This window comes from Chiloscyllium punctatum, chromosome 12 (assembly GCF_047496795.1).
Source record: "Chiloscyllium punctatum isolate Juve2018m chromosome 12, sChiPun1.3, whole genome shotgun sequence".
Taxonomy (NCBI): domain Eukaryota; kingdom Metazoa; phylum Chordata; class Chondrichthyes; order Orectolobiformes; family Hemiscylliidae; genus Chiloscyllium; species Chiloscyllium punctatum.
The window spans coordinates 24,036,141-24,060,802 of NC_092750.1; the positions used below are offsets into that span (position 1 = coordinate 24,036,141).

At 39.9% G+C, this 24,662-nt stretch overlaps 1 protein-coding gene across 22 annotated transcripts in view; it reads left to right on the forward strand.

Annotated features, from left to right (window-relative positions):
* atp2b2 (ATPase plasma membrane Ca2+ transporting 2) overlaps positions 1 to 24,662 on the forward strand; it is an 824,012-nt gene that overhangs the window by 131,964 nt on the left and 667,386 nt on the right. For 19 of the 22 annotated variants that reach the window (XM_072582135.1, XM_072582137.1, XM_072582132.1 and 16 more), the window contains exon 2: positions 19,003 to 19,072. The exons of 1 other annotated variant lie outside the window; for it this stretch is intronic. The gene's annotated coding sequence lies outside the window, so the exon portion shown is untranslated. Of the gene's footprint in view, positions 1 to 19,002; positions 19,073 to 23,779; positions 23,893 to 24,662 lie in introns of all 22 variants that reach the window. 2 more of the 22 variants (XM_072582139.1, XM_072582136.1) reach the window with 1 other exon arrangement.

Consider the following 24,662-nt stretch of genomic DNA (forward strand, 5'->3'; position numbering starts at 1 on the left):
TCATAAGAAGAAAATGAATTCACAACTATCCCTCTCTGAGCCTCAAACAATCAGAAAGGCATTCTAAAGGATAAGAGTAACCATGCGACATTATTGTCTAATCTCCAATCCACCATTTGTCAACAGAGAAATCAGCCTCTTCAGAACTCATCAGTTTTGAATGTTTGTAGTGAGTCTGCACCAACAGAATAAGTCAACAACCTGTTTTAAGTGACAGTGATCTTACATGAAATGAAAACTCCTGTGATCTAACCTAGCTCAAAGTGTAATTTAAACATTATTTATTTAATAAACAGTCCACATATACACTATTTACCCCCTTCATTACTTTAACTATTTGAATTAACTCTCCCTAGAGTTCAGACTTCTGTTGAGTAAAGCGAGCGGTGCACTAAAGCCTACTGTGAAATCCAGAGTTCGAAGAGTTAATCTGGCAGGATTCTTCTGAAACTTTTCTAAGACCTCTACAGTTAGAGTCTTGACACTGTTAGAAAGAAATGCCTTTTGAGATTATTTCCTGGTTCTCATCCTGAACCTGGCAATGTTTAAGCCAGTACAATTTCCCAAGAGTTGGCCAATTAATGACAGATGGTTCCTGAAGTTTCCAAACCTACAACATTCTGAATTAGGAGGAGGAGGCGGCCATTGAGCCTCTCAGGCCTGCTCCACCATTCAATAAGACCACATATTGAGGCTTTTTCCGAAAGGTCTCTAATTTGTTTACAAGAACTGTGGCACAACTACCAGGCCACCACTGTGAAAGAGAGAGCCCTCTACAGGTTAAGCTGTGGCCTGCTCCTTTGGTTGGGGTAAAGGTGTAGGATGCCATGTATACTCTCTGGCCAGCAGCATGAAAACTACATCCAGTCACTGGGCATTGGCCTCAAAGGGAGGGCAGAATAAGGCATTTACAGGTACAGGTTAGTTAACTAGCTAGCTGGTACTGCTAGATGACCAGCCCGCACCACTTGCTCCCTGATTCTGGCAAGATTGGTGGGAAGTAGGAACCTGTTGTTGCACCAACCCTATGCCATCCGGCACCTACTTTCCTCTGACTCTTGACTAGAAACTCACTTCCACGGACAAGATCCCATATCATCTCCAAAGCCCCCAACTCCAAGTCCCAAATATGAGAGCAGTAGACTGAGGTGCAATATTCCAGGTGGGATGTTATGGTGCTTTTTGTTTTACAACTCAGTTATAGCTATGTTTAATTTTGAATGAACATATATTTACTCCTAATTAATGGGTTTGGACAATGGTGCCATATTTTTTAATGAATGACTAAATGTCAAGGTTACAAGATACCATGTAGTGCTTTGCTTTGAGAGATGGTTTGTCTCTTTTCCTCATCATCCTATAGATTCTGCAGCATTTTCCCAGCATGCAGTAAAACATGTATATTTAATCATTATGAATCGAAGAAAACCTGTCTAAAAGAAGTCCGCCCTAAATCCAAACGTTATTTAAAAAAAAGTAAATATTGAGTGCATCTTATTAGAAGAATTTGAGTAGTGAGTAACCAGGATAAAGGTTTAGAAAAAGAATGCTATAAATCCTGCCTGTTCAAAGGCTTTTAACACCCTCATATTCTCGTTCTCTCTAAATTCTTTGTCTGTGTCATTATCCTCTTGCTCAGTTGTTCTGGAATGTTCTATTCCATCCACCATTTCCGTATGGAACTCCTTTCATTCAGTCGTCTAACCATTTCACATTCATATTTTTAAAAAACTGTTCATAGCTCATATTTTGACCAAGGATTAAAGTCACCTCTCCTTACCTTTCTTAAATTTTTTTCTATCTCAATGCCCAATCGCACAATTGGATTTATTATCATTTCCATTAAAGATGCAGTTTATTGTTTATTCCTTGCACAGTTAACAATGAAAACAAAATAATGTAATGGAATTAATTAATTTAATTGGTTATTTTGAATCAAGGGCAGATTGTTTAAAAAAAAGGTTTTTAAGCTAAAAGTGATCAATAAATATCAGAAAATAGCAAGCAGCTTCACAGTGGTTTTGAAATGTTTCTGTTGGGAGACATCTTGCAGCTGTTCATACTCTTCTAGAAGCACACTATGCTAACATTTGAAAAGCTGTTAACTATCTAAAGAAAAACAGTTGCAGAAAGTATTTATTAGGGTTCATCATCAGGCGGAATAGGCCATCAATTCAGCAAGTAGGGACAAGTACAGAAAGCAATGATGAACAGATACATGGCTTTGCAAATTACTAGGATCCAGGGGCCACCAGTTATGACTCAAGAGATGCTGATGTATACTTAACAAATGTAATCAATGCTCCAGTAATTCCTATATGCTGGGAATTAAAATACAGTAATATTTAACAGCCTCAATGTGGTACGGAGCTGTTTTGTTTCACTCTAACAAAGAAAGAGTAAGCAGCAAATGGATATATTAAATAAGTCCCATGAAATTTGATACTTTCAGCAACAGTGCTGTGTTATTAAATGTAAACTTGTACATTGTTATAGAGATTCTGGATTAGTGGTGCTGGAAGAGCACAGCATGCAAGGAGCAACGAAATCAACGTTTCGGGCAAAAGCCCTTCATTAGGAATAAAGGCAGAGAGCCTGAAGCGTGGAGAGATAAGCTAGAGGGGGGTGGGGATGGGGAGAAAGTAGCATAGAGTACAATAGGTGAGTGGGGGAGGGGTTGAAGGTGATAGGTCAGGGAGGAGAGGGTGGAGTGGATAGGTGGAAAAGGAGATAGGTAGGTAGGACAAGTCCGGAAAGTCATGGGGACAGTGCTGAGCTGGAAGTTTGGAGGGGGAAGGGGAAATGAGGAAACTATTGAAGTCCACATTGTTGCCGTGGGGTTGAAGTGTTCCGAGGCGGAAGATGAGGTGTTCTTCCTCCAGGCGTCTGGTGGTGAGGGAGCGGCGGTGAAGGAGGCCCAGGACCTCCATGTCCTCGGCAGAGTGGGAGGGGGAGTTGAAATGTTGGGCCACGGGGCGGTGTGGTTGATTGGTGCGGGTGTCCTGGAGATGTTCCCTAAAGCGCTCTGCTAGGAGGCGCCCAGTCTCCCCAATGTAGAGGAGACCGCATCGGGAGCAACGGATACAATAAATGATATTGGTGGATGTGCAGGTGAAACTTTGATGGATGTGGAAGGCTCCATTAGGGCCTTGGATGGAGGTGAGGGAGGAGGTGTGGGCACAGGTTTTACAGTTCCCGCGGTGGCAGGGGAAGGTGGGTTGTAGGGGGGTGTGGACCTGACCAGGTAGTCACGGAGGGAACAGTCTTTGCGGAAGGCGGAAAGGGGTGGGGAGGGAAATATATCCCTGGTAGTGGGGTCTGTTTGGAGGTGGCGGACATGTCGGCGGATGATTTTGTTTATGCGAAGGTTGGTAGGGTGGAAGATGAGCACCAGGGGCGTTCTGTCCTTGTTACAGTTGGAGGGGTGGGGTCTGAGGGCGGAGGTGCAGGATGTGGATGAGATGCGTTGGAGGGCATCTTTAACCACGTGGGAAGGGAAATTGCGGTCTCTAAAGCAGGAGGCCATCTGTGGTGGAACTGGTCCTTCTGGGAGCAGATATGGCGGAGGTGGAGGAATTGGGAATATGGAATGGCATTTTTCTGTGGTGGAACTGGTCTACCTCTTGCAAAAATGCCATTCCATAATCTGCTCCCTCTCCACCAGATGCCTGGAGGAAGAATGCCTCATTTTCCGCCTCGGAACACTTCAACCCCAGGGCATCAATGTGGACTTCAACAGTTTCCTTTATTTCCCCTTCCCCCCACCTCACCCTAGTTCCAAACTTCCAGCTCAGCACTGTCCCCATGACTTGTCCGGACTTGTCCTACCTGCCTATCTCCTTTTCCACCTATCCGCTCCACCCTCTCCTCCCTGACCTATCGCCTTCACCCCCTCCCCCACTCACCTATTGTACTCTATGCTACTTTCTCCCCACCCCCAGCCCCCTCTAGCTTATCTCTCCACACTTCAGGCTCTCTGTCTTTATTCCTGATGAAGGGCTTTTGCCTGAAACGTCGATTTCACAGATCCTTGGATGCTGCCTGAACTGCTGTGCTCTTCCAGCACCACTAATTCAGAATCTGGTTTACAGCATCTGCAGTCATTGTTATAGAGAGTCATAGAGATGTACAGCATGGAAACAGACCCTTTGGTCCAACCGTCCAACCACATATCCCAACCCAATCTAGTTCTGGGCCTTATTTTCCTTGTGACAAGTATATTTGCTATCCAGGAATTTGGACTACATTGTCACACTATTAGAGGGTTCCCTGAGCATGTTCCGTACTTGGAGGCTTAACTTACTGCTTTTTGTTCTATTCTTTCATGGGATGTGGATGATGCTGGTTAAGCTGGAATTTATTGTGCATTCTTAATTGCTGTCGAGGATGTGGTGATGAGCCATCTTCTTGATTGGCATGAGTTCTATATGACCATAAAAAACTGTGGCTGTAGCTATTCTGAAGTCTGCTGAACTACAACCTCCTGTTGGGATTCATGCTGCATTTAGATCACCTTTGTCTTGCAGATAAGTCTGTTCAATAAGGTTTGTTTTAATAGTGCTAATTCCTCTTTGCTGGCTAAGTGTTCAAATACAGTGAATGTACCAGTGTTTATGGGAACATGGACTGATAGCTATGTTGCCAATTGAATTTGGACTTCAGGATTGTGTTTTCAATAATGCTGACTGCGAAGGCATGCCAATAATCTCAGCAACGCTGTGACATCTGTCTAATAACAAGGCAAATCTGGCCTAAATCAAGCTGTACAGCAGTGAAATAAAGAAACTTCACCTCCAGCAATGTTATCATACACAAATGCTTTTATTCATTGTTCAAAAACAATTAATAGATTGGACAAACTAACACTTGATTTGTGTTCAGTACTTGCTTTAAAGACTTTTTAAAAATCAGGAATGTCTTAATCAAGTGAACAGGGAACCTGTGGAATTCTCTGTCGCAGAAAATGGTTGAGGCCACAACATTGGATGTTTTCAAGGTGAATACAGTTCTTATGGCTAACAGCATCGAAGGCTATCATGAGAAAGTGGAGTTGGAGGATCAGCCATAATCATACTGAATGGTGGAGCAAGCTGAGAGGGGAGAATGGTCTACTCCTGCTCTGATGTTCTACGTTTATAAAATAACAATGCTTATAGAAGACAGCATAGGATTGTAAATTTACTTGAATTTGTAGGGGCATTTCTCATTTCCAATTCTTTTAAAAAGATCATTTGCCTTTTTGGCAAGGAAAAGGCCACCTTTGTTATTCTATTATGAGAAGATTGAAGATTTTTCTTCTGTTGAAATTTACAGAAAGGCATTCCCTGAGTTTGATTCCACCGAAAGGGTAGGGCTCACTTCTCTTTGACAGTGCACAATGCCCATATTTTCTACAAGGTTTACCATAATAATAATTATTTGTATATCTATTAGTTTCTGGTCCTGTTTGCAATTTGTGGGCACTCTGCCCACGAGTTAGATTAGTGGCACACAGAAAGTTAATTTACCAGAGACACTTCTGAGGAATATTCAAACTTTTTAGATGGACCTAATAAAACACATATGCCTTACATGTTGCACAGATAATTCAGTATTTCTTCTCCTTTAGAGATTAATTCCGTTCATATTATAATGCATGCACGTAAAGCTTCCAAATTCTGATATCTATTGCAATAGATGTTGTTTGAGGGAGTTGTAGACGTCTCAGTACTGGATTCTGGATTAGTGGTGCTGGAAGAGCACAGCAGTTCAGGCAGCATCCGAGGAGCAGTACCCATCTTGCAGATAAGTTTTGTATGCTGCAGATGTTCTGGAAAAGTGATGACCCTTTAAAATGTTCAGATTGAATTGCAACAGGAGAAGAACAAGTACAAAAAGAGTCCTGAGTTATGTTATTTGAGTGTTTAGTATTTGAAAGATCCAGATTTTCAGCTTCATTTGAGAGCTAGCAAACACTTGTAATTAATTTGGCAAGAATTTTCCTATTTAAAATCCCCTTCAATAGTAGGATTGTAAATTCTTTGCCCCATTAGAGCTATAGGAGGTTATTGCATATCTGAAATCTGAGACTAGTGAGTTCGACTGGAATTATTTTTTGTTAGGAATGGAAGAACCTCAAACAACAGAATAACATGCACTTTTGGACTCAAATGTAATCTAGCATGACATTAACCTATTTATGAGTGCAGCAATCCATTGAAATCTCATTAGAACAAGTGTTTTAACTGGATGTGATTGTTGCTCGATTAGATCAGCAGAAGGGCTGGAATCTGAAGAGGCTGTATTTGATCATAAGAGCCCCTTTCTTGGACTGAGTTTGTAATCATAGAATTTAGTAGTAATTGTGTTTACTTGAGAGTATGCCTTTGTACAAGGATTTAAATACTTAGAATGCCAATTTGTGACTCTGCTTTCGCAACCAGATTGCACAAGTGATAGGGGAGATTAATTAACTTCTATAACTGAGACAAATAATAACATGCAAATAAAATCATGTTTTGTAGCATTGGGTACAATAATTGTTTGTTTTGACGTCTCTTCATATTCCAGCTGACTCAAATTTGCTTTAGTTGTTGAGCTGCTGTCTTTGTTGGGACAGTAATATTATCAGACATCTACTTCTGAATAGCATCATGTACGTTTGACCTGGAGCAACAGTATTGAATATTTTGACAGCTATCTGGCAAAATTACAGCCATTGGTCACACAACACTTTATGTAGTTGACTCCTTGCTGGGTCTTGCCTGCTGCAAATGGTCCTTTTTTATAGTAGATTGCAGAATTAGATTTACGAAGGGATTTCTGAAAATGACCTTTCAGCAAAAAAAGGCATTTAATTTATATCGTTGATTGGTGACTCTGATAAATTTTGCCATTAAGGAATCTTCCCATCAACCTATAAAATCAGTCACAAACATAAACATTTCACTGCCTATGTCATTGAGTTTTTGAGTTATTTCTGAATATGGTACTTAAAATGGAGATTGCTGATAATGTCAATGGGGTTACTTGTTTGTAATGATAGTGTTAAAAAAAACTGCATTGATGAGCACAGTTGATGCTGTGTGATCTTTGGGTTTATGACTATTTCATGCATCCACCCTCTCCACCACTGAAGCTCAGTAGCAGCATTGTGTGCTATCTACAAAGATCCTCAGACAGCATCTTCTAAACCTATGACCAACTCCATTGAGAAGGAAGTGGGCAGGAGGTACATGGGAACACCATCACCACCTTCAAGTTCCTCTCCAAGCCACTTACCATCCTGACGTGAAAATATGTCACCATTCCTTGACTGTCGCTGGGTCAAAATCCTGGAATTCCCTCCCTAATGGCATTGAGGGTCAACCTACAGACGGTGGACTGCAGTGGTTCAAGAAGGCAACTCATCACCACCTTCTCGAAAGCAACCAAGGATGAGCAATAAATGCTCGCCAGCCAGTGACACCCACAACCCAAAAGTGAATAAATTAAAATAAGAAAAAAAATTATACTTCAGCTGCCTTACATAGCCTTAATTTCACCTTCAAGCCAATACTTTTGGCAGTGCCATAAGTATTTGTGGGCGGCACGGTGGCACAGTGGTTAGCTGACACACTCACACTGTGACACTCACCCTGACACACTCACCCTGACACACTCACGCTGACACACTCACGCTGACACACTCACCCGGGAATTGAACCCGGGTTCAATTCCCGCCTCAGGCGACTGACTGTGTGGAGTTTGCACGTTCTCCCCGTGTCTGCGTGGGTTTCCTCCGGGTGCTCCGGTTTCCTCCCACAGTCCAAAGATGTGCAGGCCAGGTGAATTGGCCATGCTAAATTGCCCATAGTGTTAAGTAAGGGGTAAATGTAGATGTAGGGATATGGGTGGGTTACGCTTCGGCGGGGCGGTGTGGACTTGTTGGGCCGAAGGGCCTGTTTCCACACTGTAAGTAATCTAATCTAATCTAATCTATTTGTATAGTGGCTCAGTGGTTAGCACTGTTGCCTCACAGCACCAGGGTCCCAGGTTCAATTCCAACCTTGGGTGACTGTCTGTGTGGCATTTGTACATTCTCCCCGTGTCTGTGTGGGTTTCCTCCTGCAGTCCAAAGATTTGCAGGTTAGGTGAATTGCCCATGCTTAAATTGTCAATTAGATGTATTAGTCAGAGGGAAAAGGGGTTTGGGTGGGTTGCTCTTCAGAGGGTCGGTGTGGACCTGTTGGGCCGAAGGGCCTGTTTCCACACTGTAGGGAATCTAATAACAAATGAATTTAATAAGACAGCAGGAGACAAAAAAAAATCATGATTCCTTTGTTTGATTTTCAAAGATGTTCTTGTGATTAGATTCTCGGGATTTTCAGTTATTGGTATTGTTTCTATTTTTGATTGCTCACACGTTCAGTAATGAGCAGGATTGAGTAGTATTTCAGAGATAGGCTAAAAGCATACTAACATGCTTATGTGGAGGCTTCAGACTTAGCAGGGTGAAATTATTCCAAATAATTATATATCTGACCTATCGTTCTAGTTACCATACAAGTTACAATAGCAAGAAAAAAAGGTCCAAAGTTGAAACATATTCTTCATTTAAGATTTTTATATAAAATACTCTACAGCTCAAAGCTCTACAACTTGGATTCTCCTTTTATATGTGAGGGTCGGCTTAGACTTGGTATTAATGTCCAAAGAAAATTGCTTGGACATCTAATTGATGCCAGTGAAAATTAATTGAAAGACTTTAATGCAGTTATGACCATAAATATCCAACATTCCACTGGAAATACAAAGGTATGCAAGCTGCTTGAAAATCTAAGATTACGGATCTTACCTGTTGCTAATTTTCCACTTAAGAAATGGAAATAATCACTAAAAGAAACGTTGGTCTATTCGTTAATCTACTAAAGTACCCTTGTTAGGACACAAAATTTAATTCTTAAATAAATAGAAGTTTGGATCATTCAGAATTGAATTTCTCATTGTAGAAACTTTGCTAATTAGATCTGCTCATCAGTTTGTGGCTGCTTATTATGAGGCATTTTAAAATAGTTTTCCCTTGAACCAATTGTGATGCCAGGAATTTGGTATCTGCATGTGCCAAGTACATAATTTTAAATATATCAGATAATAATGGAGGTTATTTGTGTACGATGTACTATTTTGCAAAAGTGGTTTGTTTTTCCTCCCCTTTTTATTCACTGAATTACTGCATTAAATCTGCTCAGTAAATTCTGACAAAACCCAACATTAAATAAACTGTGTTATCTGATTTCAGTTGGGTTACTTACGATTTTAGTAACTTTATGCTTTATTTTCATTGTGGGGAGCTGAAATATTCCATTTTCAGTTAAAGTGTCTTTCTCAAGTCTGATCCTGGTTCTGCAGGGTTTGTAACAACACTTTACTCACAAATTTCTGTTCTTCACCTCATTAGTTATGCAACCAGATTTTTTTGGCATCCATCTTGTGGAATTGTCACTAGAGAAGTGGAACTGCTGGCCATTGTCAAGGCCTATCAGCACCATATTTAATACTCAACTGCCCACCATTTCAAACTCTGCAAGCCAAGAACTGTCACTCATACTGTAATGCCTGACCAAAATCACTCAGGAAATGGCTCAGAATGTAACATTGGCTCTCTGCTATCTGGACAGGGACCTGTAGGTGCTAGTGGCAAAGGAGAGCATGTCACCTCTCATAGCCAGCTTGGATACACAGTGGTGCAGCTTGGTGCTTTGTCACAGGACAATGCTCTTTTGCACTGTCTGACCTCAGAGGGTCAGAATGACTCAAACTCTGCCATTGCGCATGTTTCTCACCCAGACTGTTAGACAACAGTTCTGACTATTGCATGCATGATATCCTCTCAATGGCTCTCACCCACCTGTCTTCCCAAACGACTAACCTTCCCGTTGTTTGTGTTTCCTACTCAGTCACTGGGGACACCTCACTACCTCTCTTGCTTGAGCATCATTTTGAACTGCTCTTCCATTCATTTCCAACGTATTCACTCTCTCCCATTGCCCTGTTGCAGCAACAAATATCTCACTCCCCAGAGAGATCTCCATTGCACCTTTACTGATTTAACTGTGATCTCCAGACAGGTAGCACTTAACCTACAGTACGGATTGTGACCCAATCCTTGAACTGCAAGGACATGAATCTGGTAGCACCAAATGGCAGACCAACCTCCTGACTGACTGCAGTCCACTTTGACTCCATGGAAGACAGCTGCCCTTTGACTTTCATGCATGGCCACATGCTTGTACCACATACAATGTGTTTGCTGCAAAACTAGTCATGTAGCACTGTACCATATAACATCATGTCCACTCCCTCGAGTATTCAGTGTTCCCCTCTGTGACAACCACAGACTCTTTCCTTGGGCTTTAAAGCAATGAAAACCACAGAAACTGGCAGCATCCAAGTAAGCACCAAGTGAGTAAGCACAAGAAATCAAGCCAAGAACCATAACTTTTCATATACGCGAGATACAGGTGTGTCCCTGTACACAGTGACCTGGTAAAACTGTGCAAGGTCTAGGCCTCCCAGAGCTCCTGACTAAAGTCCTGGATGGCTAAGATGGTGTATGAGTTGGTTTGAGAGCAGGGTATCGAGACTGGTGATTTACCCATGCCAGTCACAAGTTGGAATTGTTAGGTCCTTGTCTGATTCACATCTTGGGAATTTGCATCATCTGTTTACTTGGAAAAGGAGAATTGCTTGTGGCATAGAAATCAGGCAAATTGCAAAAGCCATTATTTAAAGCTTAATGGGGAAATAGGGAAATGGTTTCTTGTTGTCAGATTCTAATTATTTTTCTTACTGTATTTTTCTAACTTTCTCCTCTTTGCCCACACCACGACGGAGGGGAAAATTATGCTCATGATGTTGGACAATGTCAGAGCAGTATGTTGTAACCTTGCCTTGGTGCTAATTGATGGGAAAAAGTATCAACAATGCATCCTTACAAGTACAGGCTATCTTGCGCAAGGGTGCAAATGATGTAACCTTGAGGACTTGGACAGGGTTTACTTCTTTTTTGACTGGTAGCCAACAATTCCCTAGTTCAATCAAGTTTCTGCTCGTGCAACAAGTCAAATATTCTCAAGCACAATTCTGGAGTATTCTATAATGGCAATGCACAGAATTTCTGTTGTAATGTTCATGAGGGTATTTTTGAACATGTGCTTTTTATTTGCAATATCTTTAAAACAATATATAATATCTTTGGATATGCAGAATTCAACCTTTGGAAGCTAACTATGGAATATATGAAATTGGAGACACTAAAATATTACTGTTTGTAATTTTTATTAATGACTTAGATGAGGGAGTCGAAGGGTGGGTCAGTAAATTTGCAGATGATACGAAGATAGGTGGAGTTGTGGACAGTGAGGAGGGCATTTGTCGTTTGCAAAGGGACTTAGATATGTTGCAGAGCTGGGCTGAGGAGTGGCAGATGGAGTTCAACCCTGCCAAGTGTGAGGTTGTCCATTTTGGAAGAACAAATAAGAATGCGGAATACAGGGTTAATGGTAGGGTTCTTAGTCAGGTGGAGGAACAGAGGGATCTTGGGGTCTATGTACATAGATCTTTGAAAGTTGCCACTCAGGTGGATAGAGTTTGTAAGAAGGCCTATGGAGTATTATCGTTCATTAGCAGAGGGATTGAATTCAAGAGTCGTGAAGTGATGTTGCAGCTGTACAGGACTTTGGTTAGGCCACATTTGGAGTACTGTGTGCAGTTCTGGTCGCCTCACTTTAGGAAAGATGTGGAAGCTTTGGAGAGGGTGCAGAGGAGATTTACCAGGATGTTGCCTGGAATGGAGAATAGGTCGTATGAGAATAGGTTGAGAGTTCTCGGCCTTTTCTCGTTGAAACGGCGAAGGATGAGGGGTGACTTGATAGAGGTTTATAAGATGATCAGAGGAATAGATAGAGTAGACAGTCAGAAACTTTTTCCCCGGGTACAACAGAGTGTTACAAGGGGGCATAAATTTAAGGTGAAGGGTGGAAGGTATAGGGGAGATGTCAGGGGTGGGTTCTTTACCCAGAGAGTGGTGGGGGCAAGGAATGCGCTGCCCGTGGGAGTGGTAGAGTCAGAATCATTGGCGACCTTTAAGCGGCATTTGGATGGGTACATGGATGGGTGCTTAATCTAGGTTAGAAGTTCGGCACAACATCGTGGGCCGAAGGGCCTGTTCTGTGCTGTATTGTTCTATGTTCTATGTTCTATGTTCTATTGACTGAGTTCATATTAGACTAGTCTTGGCATGAGTAGATGCATCAAAAACTTTGTTATAATTATCAGTGATCTGATCAACACCAGTTTAACACTTAACTGGGCAATTAAAAGATGACCATTAGACCAGGTCGCTAAATTATCTGAGAGATTGTTTAATGGGTACTCCAACTGAGTTGGTTAAATGGAATAGAGTATCCATCAAATTGCTAAAAAATAATAAATTTGGTGTAAATTTGAATGGGTATGAAGATCAAGGTCTGTGCAGTGTATAACCAACTTGGTGCACGATTTTGATGGTGATAAAGGCAATGTATTAAACATCTGCTTGGAGATGACAATAATGGTTGAATTACTCAAATCATACTTCTGTAGCTGCTTCAATTTAATGGGAATTTTTTGAGGCTTAAAGTTGCTATGTTGCCTAGGCTGAATGCAGAATCATGGATATAACAGATTTTGGCAAATGTACGCATATCTATAGCATTGGCTTCTGGAAGACAGCCCCATTCCTTATGTGGACTTGAGAAAAAAATTGACAGTGGCTGTTCATCGGATTTTATGAGAACTAGTGTTTAAAGCTATCTTTAAACTTGTATTTAAAGCTCTTCTTTTGGCTATGGAAGTATGATGCGTGTGGGAAAGCAATGCTTTGGAAGAGGAATTACTTATGATTTTCCCAAGTTATGCCTCTTTGGTTTCCGAAAATATCAGTGAGTTTGAAGAGTGGGAAGAGTATCTTATCAAAGATTAAGTAAAAGAAACAAACTCGACATTATCTCCGTAGAAAAATGCTGCAACAGTATTCCTTGTATCAATACTAACATTTTTGCAAGTATAAATCAGGCTATAAATGCCAAATTAGAAAAATAAAAAGGCTGACACAGCTCTGTAAAGCAGACCACTCAAAAATGCTCTTAATACAACTTTATGACATGTGAAAACAGTAATTACACTGAAAGTATAGTGGGATGCAGTCTTCTAACTTAATTGCATACCCAGCATACTTTCATATGCATGGGAGCAAGCAAAACATTGTCTGAAGGTCTGAAGGGGATTATTAGTGTAGAAAGCACAGGGTTTATTTTCAAAAGGGCATTCCCACAGCCTGGAAAATGTTTAATTTTCAATCCCTTTTTTGGCGGTATTTTAGAATTATGGTGAGGGTGGGCATTACGTTTGCTCTCTGCTTTAAAAAAATGTTCAGTTTCATAGAAAGTGCATTGTTATTTATCTTTTTTAATTGTTGGGTCCAGCTACATCAGATATCTGTGGAAGTCATCCATTATTATACTGTAACCTAAAGAGTTTGATTTGTTAATCTCCTGCTGACCCTTTTTTATATTTGGTGACACAGCTATAATGCCAAGCTTATTTATGAATCCTCTCATAAAAATCCTAAGTTGGTAATGGTTTATGAAAATGCACTTTATATTTCATAATGGGCTTTCTGTACTTCAGTGCCTGCATTATAGCCATAATCTTGAAAAAGTTGAATGCATTTAATGTGAACAGTGTTGTCATAAGGGAAACATTCTTTAAATCATACACCATCCAATATGTAGATAATTAATTTGTATCTGATTGAATCTTTTAATTCAATGAATGCTTTCATTATCAGGAACCCTGTTACTCTCTGTTATTGTTTGTTAGATTGCTATTCATATTTAGAATTGGACAGCAAGAGGCTTTCAGAGATTTACAGGAGTTTTATTGTCAATGTATAGTTTAGCATCTTGCGACCATTCTCTTCTGGACCCATTCCCTGTCCAGAAATCAATCCCCAAACGTGGAAGAACCCATCTCTTTATTTAAATCAACCTTCTCTGAGGCACGTGGGATTTGAACCTGGATCTTCTGGTTTAATATTAGCTTTTCAAAAATTAAACTGCCACCAAATCACCAGTTTTCGAATTAAAGGAGCAATTAAGAAGCACGACCCACCAGCGGCAGTGCAGCAATAACAAAAGGGAAGGGTAGGGAAACAGGGAGAGTGTTAAAGTCCAGTTAGAGGAGGAAGAACCTCACTGTTTGTTTTTACTAAATTCTTGTAGAGATAAAGAATCTAATATTGCCCTTAAGGTTTCAACAGCAAGACCAGAATCTTACTAATAATTGGTCACTGCCTTATTACCATCTATTTCCATCTTGTTAATACCTAAGTCACCTCATTTCTATGCAATTGCAATTCTCCCCTCTTTCCCAGGAAGCCAGGTAGTGACAATTCCTGACTTGAAAGTCAAGATAACTGGTAGCAGTAGCTTTGCAGTTGCCTCTCTGGGCCTCTATTTTAATGTCCCAACACCAACCTATCCTTGAATGCTGCTTGGACATGGTTCTCCTCTACCTCTCAGGATCAACAAACCACCAGCCTCCCCAAATGATCATGGCTGATATTGGGTAAGCTCAGACTTCACTTTGGAGCCCAGGGATATCTTTGATTTGATGCTTTGCCATCTCATGAATACACACAGGATAAAGCTCATGGATCTTAGCTTTACTTGTTAATTCCCAATCACTTGGTGTTTACTTGGAGGTTGTCAGCCTGTGCAGATTATGTAGCCTTTGGCCAGAAGCCATGAATGTGTAGCATTTGTGGAAGCTGAGGTGGGTGAGAACCATTGGGTGGAAATGCTGTATGCAATAATGAGTGAAGTGAATAGTCCATGAGCATTGGTGACATTTACATATAGTGTCGAGTTAGATTGAGTGAGAGGTAGCACAGTGAAGGTAGTGTCACTTGTGGAACACAGAAGATTCCATCTGACCCTGGAGATGCCACTGGCCCAGGAATCTGGCTGGATTTGGTGCCGTGGCCTCCCCTAGTGGTCCTCTGAGAATCGGATGATCTTTTTTCTCAATCGCCTTGTCCCTCAGACCCTCTAGGTGCCTAGCTGAAAGCACGGGGCTAGTTTCCTTTTTGGGGCCATCTCCATTTCCTAAGAGGGTGGTATGTGAAATAGTTCCTGGTTACCAGCATGTGAAGAGGTGTGCAGCTGGGCTTTAAATATGGCACCAGCGGTTCCAGCAGCACTGGGAATTTTGCCCCTCCTGCATGAGAAGGACTGCAAAGCAGCTGGCTGCATAATTGATGAGGTGTGGAGTGGAGCATAAAAAAAGTCACCATGGTGGGGCGCCTGGTGAAATTCCCCAAAAATGGCACTATGCCTAAAATTGGAAAATCCAAGCCAATGTTACTTTCCCTATATTTGATTCAGCTAATAAAATTATTATTAAGAAAAATGTACATGTGATTGGGCATCAAAAGTTTCATTTGATGTCCTTGTTTGGCAAACTTATTAAGGGTACAATAGCTCATCAAACCCTAATGATTTGGATCTTTACTTTAATCTTAGTTCAGTCTTGCTTTACTTTGAAAGATATAGTGTAATCGTAAAAAGATTATGAAGTCATTAAAAAAAATCTAAAATTTCACTTGCCTGTCAATGTGCATTGTAATTATCACAGATTGGGTAGTATAGTACAAATTAATGCTCAGAATCGAGTTAGAATGTGTGTTGAACTTGATTGTGACCTGAACTTGGATTATTTTTGGTTTATTTATGAAACCTCAGCAGTTCAGACTAAGTTGTACTTATGACCTTTCTCAAAAACAGAAAGTACTTGAGGGAGGTATTTGTGAATCTGAGAGTAGGGGTAAGTGACTGTGTACAATGAATTCAGATATAGAAATCAGTCCTTTCTTTAATTGCATCAGAGCCTAGAGTAGAAACAATAAGAAAAGCAGAAAATATTTTCTATTTAGGTGTTGTTATTTTTAATACCCTGTTTTCACTTTCCTACTATGACAGCTTCTTGTTTTTATTGCTTTAAACTTTGATGATCTCCCCTATGTTATTTCTCTGGTGCTCGATGACTGAATATTTATATAACAGCATGGGCCTGAAATGAATTTTTCATGAAGTAGTGAGTGAATGCTTACATGTTTGAATGAATATTTGAACACACAAAAGGGTAACTAGGGAGTGAATAGGCGCAGGAGATCGGGAGATACTAAATGAGTATCTTGCATCAGTGTTTACTGTGGAGAAGGACATGGAAGATATAGAATGTAGGGAAATAGATGGTGACATCTTGAAAAATGTCCGTATTACAGAGGAAGAAGTGCTGGATGTGTTGAAACGCATAAAGGTGGATAAATCCCAGGATCTATTCAGGTGTACCTAGAACTCTGTGGGAAGCGAGGGTAGTGATCGCTGGACCCTTTGCTGAGATATTTGTATCATTGATAGTCACAGGTGAGGTGCCGGAAGACTGGAGGTTGGCTAACGTGGTGCCACTATTTCAGAAAGATGGTAAGGTCAAGCCAGGTAACTATAGACCGTTGGGCCTGACATTGGTGGGCAAGTTGTTGGAGGGAATCCTGAGGGACAGGATTTACACATATTTGGAAAGGCAAGGACTGATTAGGGATAGTCAACATGGCTTTGTGCATGGGAAGTCATGCCTCATGAACTTGATTGAGTTTTTTGAAGAAGTAACAAAGAGGATTGATGAGGGCAGAGCGGTAGATGTGATCAGTTTGGACTTCAGTAAGGCGTTTGACAAGGTTTTCCATGTGAGACTGGTTAACAAGATTAGATCTCATGGAATTTAGGAAGAACTAGCCAATTGGATACAGAACTGGCTCAAAGGTAGAAAACAGAGGGTAGTGGTGGAGAGTTGTATTTCAGACTGGAGGCCTGTGACCAGTGGAGTGCTACAAGGTTCAGTGCTGAGTCCACTACTTTTCATCATTACATAAATGATTTGGATGTGAGCATAAGAGTTATAGTTAGTAAATTTGCAGATAACACCAAAATTTGAAGTATAGTGGACAGTGAAGAAGGTTACCTTAGATTACAACGGGATCTTCATTAGATGGGCCAATGAGCTGAGGAGTAGCAGATGGAGTTTAATTTAGATAAGTGCAAGGTGTTGCATTTTGGGAAAGCAAATCTTAGCAGGACTTATACACTTAATGATAAGGTCCTCGGGAGTGTTGCTGAACAAAGAGGTCTTGGAGTGCAGGTTCATAGCTCCTTGAAAGTGGAGTCACAGGTAGATAGGATAATGAAGAAGGCGTTTGGTATACTTTCCTTTATTGGTCAAAGTATTGAGTACAGGAGTTGGGAGGTCATATTGCAACTGTACAGGACATTGGTTGGGCCACTGTTGGCATATTGCATGCAATTCTGGTCTCCTTCCTATTGGAAAGATGTTGTGAAACTTGAAAGGATTCAGAAAAGATTGACAAGGATGTTGCCAGGGTTGGAGGATCTGAGCTATAGGGAGAGGCTGAACAGGCTGGGGCTGTTTTCCCTGGAGCATCGGAGGCTGAGGAGTGACCTTATAGAGGTTTACAAAATTATGAGGGGCATGGATAGGGTAAATAGGCAAAGTCTCTTTTCCCTGGGGTTGGGGAGTCCAAAACTAGAGGGCATAGGTTTAGGGTGAGAGGGGAAAGATATAAAAGAGACATAAGCGACACAGTGTATGGAATGAGCTGCCAGAGGAAGTGGTGGAGGCTGGTACAATTGCAACATTTAAGAGGCATTTGGATGGGTGTATGAATAGGAAGGGTTTGGAGGGATATGGGCTAGGTGCTGGAGGGTGGGACTAGATTTGGTTGGGATATCTGGTCAGCATGGACGGGTTGGACTGAAGGACCTGTTTCCATGCTTACATCTCTATGACTTTATGACCTTTATGTCATGGTGAAAACCTGCAGAATTACAGACTTGTTTTCGCATCATGTGTACAATGTAATAAAATGCAGCATAATCAGACATAATTGTCTTTTCACTATGAAAGATTAAAGGGACAAGTTGGTGGGTAATTGTGTTACTGCCTTGCACTTGAACTGATTACAATGACTACTGAGGCAGCACAGTGGCTCAGTGGTTAAAACTGCTGCCTCACAGCACCAGTGACCGGGGTTTGATTCCAGCCTTGGGTGACTGTATGGACTTTGCACATTCTCCCCTTGTCTGCATGGATGTTCTCCGGGTACTACAGTTTCTTCCCACAATCCAAAGATGTGCAGATTAGGTGAATTGGTGTTGCTAAGTTTCCCATTGTGTTCAGGGATGTGAGGTTAGGTGCATTAATCAAGGGTAAATGTAGAATATTAGAGTAGGGGAATGGGTCTGGGAGGGTTACTGTTCAAAGGGTTGATGTGAACTTAGGTCAAATGGCCTCTTTCCACACTGTAGGGATTCTATGAATAAAAGTTCAAAGTAGGATGGCAGAATTACAAACTGTTTCATCCTTCCTGAATAGGAGCATTGATGGGCCAAACTGTTCCACATGTAATATCACCTACCATGGAGTGAAATTCGTCTATAGTTGTCAGTGGCTAAAGAGGAGAATTTAAGGGACCACAGACTGAGACAGGTACTGGGAGGTAACCAACTAGCAATGCCCAAGAAAAATCTAAGCCAGTGTCTCAGTAGGTTTTACAAACTCAACAGCAGCAGTCAAACCTAATGAGGCACAGAATTAATAAAAATTGTACTTAAGAAGAAATTCTGAACCCATCTTGTGCATTGTTCAAATTAATGTTTTCCTAAATAAGCAATTTAGATATTTACGTTCAGAATTGTTGAATCTTAAGGCTGCTCCTCAGTGAGTACCTTTTTTAATTCTACAGCTGTTAACATTTCATTACAGTCAGTTGCAAGTAAATTGGATGCTTCATTAATATTGTTGATATTACCTCTTCTACTGGTGTGTATGTCAACACTTTTAATTTATTCTTTCTTCTCATTTTAGGGACTTCGCTAACAGAAGTATTGTTCACATTCCACCTCAAGATTCCAATCTCAGGCCCTACACTTCAATGGTACTTTTTTCCACTCCTGTTTTAATATCTCTGTCTTGATTAGTTATCTCTTTGTAAACTAATAGTTCTCAGTTCCTACCCAAATAAGGGCGCATACGGTTACAGCAATTCAATGGGTATGGTGTATCTGCCCATGAAATTTGTATAATACTGTTCTGGAAATATGCCCAGCAGCCTTTTTCCATGATGATCGTAGACAGCCACAGCTGTATTTCTTGTACTTTCAGTATAAGTATCAACAAATGCTGTTGTATGTGAAACAAAGCAAGTCCAGATTTAGCTTATACACATAAGTAGCTATGCAACAACAGGACTGAACTGCTTCTTGCAAAATGGTTCTCAGATTTGTTGCCACTACTTTGTTCTTAAAAGACCTGACGTATCCCAATATGTAGTAAGGGCAATGGAACTTTAACCCCTTACATACTAAACTGCTTATTACATCGTTTACTAATTTATTTAATTTGGCATATACAGATTGTTCTGTGGATAGTTAACTTGATGGTCTTGAGGCAACAGATTGAAATTAGTAATTTCAACTCGTTCACTTTAACCAATAAAAAGTATGTTGTTTAGCTGATGTATTCCCTAATACAGTACTTTTGTAAAAGTGTGCTTATTAACCTTGAGGTTATCCATGGGTGTACGTTCCCTTCCTACGTAAAATATGTGAGTACAATAACACTTGGGCTGGGATATGTTAAAGACAGTTATACTAAGTTATATTAAAATGATGTCAGAAACAATGAGTGGTTTGTCAACATTTTCTAAATGCAAAACATGTTACATCCTTGAACCAGCTTCAACATAATACTTTACATAGTACTCCATCAATGTACTCTTATATTGCTCATGATGAGTCAGATGGTGTGCTCAGTAATAGAGAATGCATTTACATAATGCCAGGATTGCCATTACTCAGTAACCTTTTCATCCTCTGATCAGCTAAAGGACCATAACTACTTGCTGATATCCCGTTTAAGGTGAACCATAGTCAACCGCTGCTTACCACATACCCATCTTTGGAAAGATTGGAGAAATTACTGCTCATTACCTCCCTTTTCATTTTCCAATGGAGAAAAGCATTGTTTGTGTACTCCCACTATCGGTTGTCTGACATATCCATCTTCGACTACCACCTCCTTAAAGTAATAAGAATGTCAGCAATTCTTATTTAATCAGTTGGATAACTCATCATTCCCAGTCAACAAACTCTTCAACTGTCTGATATTTTAAAAATAAATACTGTTAAAAGAATCTTTAAAAAACATGGATTTTTTTTTGTTCTTGAGTTACTTATCATGTCCTAGAGAGGAGTCTAAATCTTAGAGACTCAAGTGGAAGCTGAGAGAGGTAGCAATCTTATTTGTAAACCTTCGGTGAAGTTGTGCCTGCTAATTTGAGAAATTACCCTTGTCTATCTCTTAACAATTAAGAATGATAATTTATTTCTCTCAACAATTGAAAAGAGTCTTCAAAACTGAAGGTAAATGTAAACCTGTTTCTTCCAGCAAGTGTAAAAAATGTTTCCGAATAGTAATTCCTTTCAGTTTAAAGTTTGCTGAATTCCACATGTAAATTTCAAACTGAAACAGTGAGAGAGACAGTACATTTCATTTTTCATTACATTAAAGGTTACCCACAACAATGTCAATGAATGCAATATATTTTTCAGGAATACAATCTGATTAAATATTTTATTTATTTGAAAAATGTTGCAAAAGCCAATCTGAGGCCACAATGAAAAGGAACGACCATTGTGTGTAACAGTTATTAGTGGCATTTTTAAGAATGTGGAGCCAAGTATCAGGATAAGCCTAATTATTTTCAGAACCATTATACTTTTATACATTCATTAATTTTGTATTTACTACAGAATAGCTTTCGACTTCAGGGATGTTTAATGGACTGCATTGTAGGAGCAAGACAGCTACTGAGCAGTTTACTTTGTTTTGTGGTGGTTGCCAGCTGCTAAATTGGCTGCATTTTAATGAATGGAAAATTCCTATAAAGAGATAAAGTGAAATATTTTCTTTTAAGTGGTGGGACATTTGAACTGATCAAGATGTTTTTGTGTTGTGAAAATCTTTGTGGTGGTGCCTTATGGATATGGTGTGAGGTGCAATACCGTTAAGTTTCTAAATAGGTGCAAGCGGAGGGCAAGGTTTATTATGTTGGTGGGATGCTTTTGGACTGGGTCTGGCTGACATGGTGAATAGCAATAGCTGGAAATTTATGTTGATCGTCTGTTTTCATCTGGAATGCTATCACCTTTTATGATTTGAATGGTGGTGATGCTGGGCTTTTAATTTTATTGCATCTGAGGAGTACACTATCCATTAGTGTACCAAGTGGACTTTATAACACTTGGAATGAAGTTCATGTTACTGTCTCTTGATTATTAACTGGCTGCATGTTAGACTTGGGAGATGTTCCCTTGTCTAGTGACATGAAACAGACACAGACATGTTTATGTTTTGTTTCAGGGCTGGTTTTTCTGGATTAGCCTATTTCCAGGGCTAAAGCTTGAGAGGTGCCACTTGACATCAATCATGGATGACCAGGAGATGTTTCTGTGCTTGGTCCCTGACATAGGCATAGTGGAAGGCTTTTGCTATTGATTGTCAATCTGCTTTGACTGCATTAGGTACACATGTTCCATTGCTATCAAATCCAGGTATGGGACATTACCTGCTGTGCCACAAGACCTTCCAAACACTTCTTGGTAGAAGTGTAATCAACTGCATATGAAATAAAACTAGATAAAACATGACTGGAATGGTCCTGATGGATGGAATGTCCATTAGAACTCAATGACCACTTGGCATGAAAAAGCAGTTGCAATCTATGTTTTAATTGCTGCTTTTCATGTGAAAGTGTTTGGAGAGAGCATTTGTCGAGAAAATTGATTAACATTGACAAATTGAGCTGTCTTAAACTCTAAACAGTAGTCAAATTAGGAGTGAGTCATGGAAGCAGTAAGAATTTTCAGTTCAGTGACTCACCTCTGCTGTAAATAACCAGAATGAAGTATTCAGATTTACCATTTAGCACAAAATATACAAATAAAACTCGTTCTTTCTTTTACTTCTGTCCACGTTACAAGTGCAGAAATATTGTTTGTCAGCCTGGCAATCATGTCAAAATAGTAGAATTATGAAAAATTATTCCACTCTTAAGAGTGCACTTGTGTTTTATAAATAGAAATGTGCTCTTCAATTTGTATGTTTGTGATTTTTGCCTGAACTCTACTTTGGGCACTTAGATTGTGGCAATTTTCATAATTTGACTGTATACTGTTCCTGAGTACCTCATTAAATTAGTCAAATAATAACCCTTGTCCTGACCTGTTCAAAGACTATAGGTTCCTTATGTAAATTATCATAGATCTAGCTTTATTAAAATCTTGACAAGATAATGCATTTAAACTAGATTTCTGTTTCAATACAAATAACAGTACCCCTCTTAATTGTGTTCTTTGTGTTAGTTTGAAAGGAATTTTGCTCGCTTTTCTTTATATTTCACTCTGTTTATCACACAGTCTTAGCACAACTACTCCATTGGATGTTTATATTTCTGGTGTCATTAGCATTTGTACAAGCTTTCCCTCCTAAGCCATCGAGACTAGAAGAGAAAAACAAACTTCACATGAAATAGAATGATCACACAGGTTCAACTTCTGCAGTAGGGTCATGAGAGTGTAAAAATCAGAGGTAGTTAGCATGTATTTGTTGGAGGGAGATCCTATCTGACTAATTTAATTTTGATTTTTTTGAAAAGATGACAGAATAAATTGACGAGGGTAGTGCAGTTAATGCGGTTTATGTCGACCTCAGTAAGGCCTTTGACAAGGTCCCACATGGAAGGCTGGTCAAAAATGGTCCAAAAAGGATTCAAGACAAGTTGGCAAACCGGATCCAAAATTAACTTATAAAACAATATGGAAAGAGTGATAATGGAGGGTTGTGTTTGGACATCTGTGACCAGTGGTGTGCTCTTGGGATTGGTGCTGGGAACCTTGCAGTTTATTATGTACATTAGCATTATGTACATTGGATGTGAATGCAGAGGGTATAATTATTAAGTTTACAGATGATATAAAAATTGGTGGTTTTATTGATTGTGAGGAGGATGGTCTCAGGCTACAGTCTGAGATTGACCAGGTAGTAAATTGGGCAGAGCAATGGCATATGAAATTTAATTCTGATAAGTATGAGTTGATGCATTTTACTGAGGAACAAAGGGACCTTGTGTACATGTCCATGAATGTGTCGACACAGGTCAACAGGGATGGTGAAGAAGCTATGTGGGATGCTTGCCTTCATTAGCCAGGGCATAGACTATAGGAGTAAAGAAGTCTTGTAATAATTTTGTAAAATATTGATTAGGCCAGAGGTGGAATATTGTGTGCAGTTCGGGTTGTGACACTATTGTAAAGACCTGATTGCCCTGAAGATGGTGCAGAGGAGTGTATGTTGCCTACGATGAAAAATCTCAGCTATGAGGAGAGACTGGATAGGTTTGTTTTCCTTGGAATAGAGGAGGCTGAGGGGTGATCTGATTGAGGTATACCAAATTATGAAAGGTATAGACAGGGTAGATGGTGAAAATCCCCCCCATGGAGACTGTCTAAGATCAGAAAGCAGGGGTTTAATATGAGGAGCAAGTGATTTAGAGGAGATCTGAGAGATTTTGTTTTTCACCCAGAGGGTCGTAGATGTGTGGAACATGCTGCCTGAGAGAGTGATGGAAGCAAGTACTCTAACAACATTTAAGGAGCATCTGAATAAGTACTTACAATGCCTATGGACCAAGTCCAGGTAAATTGGATTAATGTCATTTGGTGTTTGTTGGTCAGCATAGACAAGATAGGCCGAAGGGCCTGTTTCCCTGATTCTCTAAAATCATTTAGAATTTTTGAAGTGATAGCTGCTCAGTAAATGTGAGAAATCAGTCTTCCATGATCATTTTAATTCATCTTAATTGAATGTTATAATTTTTAAACACGTTACAACAGATGCCTATTATGTTGCTGTATTACAGTTTAACCTAAATTCTGAACCATCTTTATTTATTTAAAAATCCCGTATGATTAGGAATTATGCCCTGAAAAGCTCTAGATAATAATTATTTTGGCATACTCCCTGTTTGATCTTGCTTAATGTAAAAAAAACTGATTAATTAAACAGGACAATTTATTATTTGCTGATGCTGAAATTACACAACAAGTGTATAAACTCAATTTTGTGTCAATTCATTTTTTAATATTTTTATTATTGAGTGTCCAATCTGCAAATTCTGGGATTGGGTTATTGCAATGGACTTATACTATTACTGAACAGACAGGTTTACACTTAGCGCTCTATCTTGTTCAAAAGAATCCAATTAATGGATTTAATGGAGAACGTGGAGTAAGTTAGGACTGTCCTATTTCCTTTGATGCTTGAACAAATATCAAATTTTAGGAGACAACAGAATCGTGTTATTAAGGTTCTACTGTCAGCATTTTAATTATTGCTGCATTAACTCTGTTGTTCAAGTAACTTTCACTAAATACACATTCTTGCTCCCTTTGTCTATTCAATCAATA